This window comes from Pectinophora gossypiella, chromosome 26, assembly GCF_024362695.1.
Source record: "Pectinophora gossypiella chromosome 26, ilPecGoss1.1, whole genome shotgun sequence".
In the NCBI taxonomy this organism is placed as follows: Eukaryota; Metazoa; Arthropoda; class Insecta; order Lepidoptera; family Gelechiidae; genus Pectinophora; species Pectinophora gossypiella.
The window spans coordinates 6,438,523-6,442,294 of record NC_065429.1 but is presented as its reverse complement, the minus strand read 5'-3'; the positions used below and the strand labels follow the sequence as shown (position 1 = coordinate 6,442,294).

General features: G+C 38.0%; 1 long non-coding RNA gene across 1 annotated transcript; it reads left to right on the top strand.

Moving 5' to 3' along the window:
* The first annotated feature begins 399 nt into the window (after nucleotides 1-399).
* On the top strand, nucleotides 400-3,264 carry LOC126378569 (uncharacterized). Its single transcript, XR_007568092.1, has 2 exons — nucleotides 400-522; nucleotides 2,184-3,264. It is a non-coding gene; the product is annotated as an uncharacterized LOC126378569 (long non-coding RNA).
* Nucleotides 3,265-3,772: the final 508 nt, after the last annotated feature.

Here is a 3,772-nt window from a genome sequence, read left to right as displayed (position 1 = left end):
ATTCACGCCTTTAATTCCTAATGGAATGTGCAGGACGAGCGTGTGTGGTATAACCGTATTAAAATATCAAGTCTGTCTTCTTCTATCGTGTGTGTTGTGAGACGGATGACGAACCTCGTCAACCGTGGTGTCAGGGTTTTTATTGAGCCGCCAAAGTAGTATTATTTGTGCCTTCCGAAGCATGGACCATCTTCCTTCCGGACAATGAGGTAATCAGCCTATAATGTCTTAAACTAACTAGGAATCGGAAACTGATTTTTGTAATTGATTCTCCATCGGGATTTGAACCAGGAATCTCCGGATTGTGAGCTGCTCTAGAATAAATTCTGTGTCACTTACTTTTTGTAAACATCCTGTAAACGTTAGTCAGTTATTAAAAAAATAAAACCACATCATTACGTTCACTGTGTCACATTTAATTTTGCCTCTTCCATACCTCACTGCTTCATTTTCCTCGTAAGCTTTTCATTTATAAATTATAATGTTTAGTGACCATTAGGACAGTTGCTTCCGTGGATAAAGGTAGGTTGCTTCAATAAACATTTTGCACATCTAGTTCTTAAAAGTCATAAATGTCAAAAAATCTGAAATTGAGTTAACTTAGTAATTAACGTAGATATGGCAACACAAAAATCCTTAAAGCGCTCTACTGTAAAATTTAAAAAATTACATTTATGACTATAAAGACTTAGATGTGCGATTTATTTTAAGAGTATTGGGACCCAAGCTCGACAATAGATGGCGCAAGTGTAGTCATGCCATTCGGTGATCGAAATTATTATTTTTGTCATAGATAAACTAAGCTAAATGATCTCTACACCTTTTTGCCACTACTTGAAGGTCTAGAGAACCTACAAACAATAAAAAATATTACTTATCAATCTTTTCTTTTTTCTTCAGGTTTACTCTGGGTCTGAAGTTATTGTCAACTTCTTATTTAAATGTTATTTTTATTACTTACTAGCTTTTGCCCGCGACTTCGTCCGCGTGAACGGATTTTCCCGCTAATTCCCGTTCCCGTGGGAATTTCGGGAATTCCTTTCTTAGTGCACCTCTACGATACCTAAGCTAAGTCCCTTCCAAATTTCAAGTGCCTACGTTTAGCCGTTTAGGCTGTGCGTTGATATGTCAGTCAGTCAGTTTCTCCTTTTATATATTTAGATTATTAGAAACTAGTTTTGTAAATGTTTATTAATTTGTAACAAAAAGAGGACGTAATATCGCATACAGATATTGTTGTGCTCTGCCTGGTGTGTAGAGGATGGTAAAAAATACAGCGACTTTGAGTTGACCACGCTATATTATTTAATTAGGCACACACAATTACTTTACGGTATTTACAGTTCGTTGATCGTAGAAGGGAGAAAAAAGTATTGCCATTTTTGTGTATTAAAAAGTAAAAAATAATAATTTGTTGGATGTTGTCAACAACTTGAGACCCAGAGTAAACCTGAAGAAATAGGAAGGATTTATAATATTTTTTATTGTTTTTAGGTTCTCGAGACCTTCAATTAGTGGTAAAAAGGTGTAGAGCTCATTTAGTTTAATATGACAAAAATAATAATTTCGAACACCGCTACACTAACGCCATCTGTTGTTGATGAGCGAAGCACCCAACTCGCTTATTTTTTTTTTGATATATTGGTTCTGTGCTAGTTCTAAAACCTCTTGAAAGTTAACAGTGATTCTAAAATCGTATAAGTTTGATTTCTAACACATTCAACCTAAACTGTGTGTGTAGCTGCATTATTCTTCTTTTTTTCTGGTGTCAGGGTTATTATTGAGCCGCCAAAGGCCCCTGACATGACTCGTGTAAAACTACCTACTTACATCAGTAACTAGTAACCGGGACCAACGGCTTAACGTGCCTTCCGAAGCACGGATCACCTTACTTTCGGACAATCAGGTGATCTTGTAATGTCCTAACCAAACTAGGGGTCACAGAGTGATTTTGTGACATAACTCCACCCGGGGCCTCCGGATCGTAAGCCACTCCGGACGGTGGCCGCTGTACGGTCACGAGCATTAATATGTATACACTTTGGTACCATGTCACATAAACTTTTTTGACAAATTGAACTGTAAGTCTCACTAAATGTCAAATATGTCAGTGCGACAGAGTCCTAAAGTGGGTACATTATATTGCTCATGACTGTAGCTGTATTTAACATTTATTTCTACAGGTCACGATGTGTCGAGCGCTCCTCTTCTTCATCATCTGCCTGATCAGCTGTCTGCTGGCATCGGGGCACTCCATCAACACCATACATTGCCCTCCGGACATGACATACGACCCAATCTTGAAATACTGCGCGTCGTTCATAGACACGCCACAGTTACTAGATTAAGTTCTTGGAAAGAAGGACTTTTCCCGCCACGTTTCTCCAAAAAATATACAGATGGCGTTGTATACGTTTAACCATTGTTTGGTGTAATATAATCTAATGACAGAGGCATTTAAAAATAATAGTTGCTTGACATTTGGAACAGATTATGTATAGAAATATGTTGCTACCTATGTTGCTTCTCTTTATTTTGATCAGAATAATAATGGGTGGAAGATGTGTTGTGCTGGGGTGTAATAACAAGGGTCATCATTTATACCCAAAAACAAAGATAATAGATGCATATATCTGTTATCTATGAAGTTTCATTTGACCAGGCTGTATGGCTATGTTCCTTTGCCTGCTCCTTCTTGGGGCAAAGAAGAATGGGCGAATCTGGTCCAAAAACCTCCACTGACGAGACTTATATGTAACGAAAGCAAGTTGACTATAATTCGCTTTGACTATAATTTTTTCGTTTTTTTTTTATGTTTCGGATCCTGGAAAAAATCCTCTTTAAAATGATATACATTATGAGACATAATTACTTATGTAGACTTAGTTATTCAGCAATAAATCTTGAGTCGATTTTAGTCCCCCTTTGCATTTTATCACATTTTTAGCCAGGACAAACATGGCCGTAAAAAAAGAACCCCGGGACAGAATCTGATACAACTTTGCCAGAATCATAGGGAAAGCATAAGCTTTCATTACATATATTATAAGTCTCATCAGTGGAGGTTCTTGGACCAAGTTTCATACAAATGTGCCCATTGTCATTTAACAAAAAAAAAATATGATGTTAAACGAAGATACCTAACGTTGTACAGCGACGTCAATATTTTTTTTTGAGGAGCGTAAACTGAAAAGTCTGTCATTAAATGGAGAATATTACTCAAGTGTATAAACTTATTCAGTAAATAAAACCTAGAGGTTGTTTCTTATATTTTTTTATTTTCACACAACCAGCGCTCGCGGCATGACAACCGCACCGCATGCGGCGCGAATTGTATCGAGAGCTTCGACCAATAGCCGTTTGACATGTATCTACGTAGATAGCATTCGCTGCGTTTATTGATTGAAGCCCTCGACGTAATTCGCGAAGCGCGCGGCGCGGGTGTCATGCAGACCCTGCTGTAAAGAAAACAGCCGTACAAAATTATTCTTCTATCGTGTGGTGTCAGGGATTTTGACGAGCCGCCAAAGGCCCCATGTAACGACTACGTACTTAAATCGGTAAATAGTAACCGGGACCAACGGCTTAACGTGCCTTTCGGAAGGCATCGTAACTGTCGGGTGATCAGTCTGCAATGTTCTAACCAAACCCGGGCTCGATATGTCCCCACCGGGATTCGAACCCGAGACCATTAGAATAGACAATGTAGACTTTTTTAACGTTCCATTCCACTCAATAAATATCTGTAATTTATTATCTTTTAATTTTATGT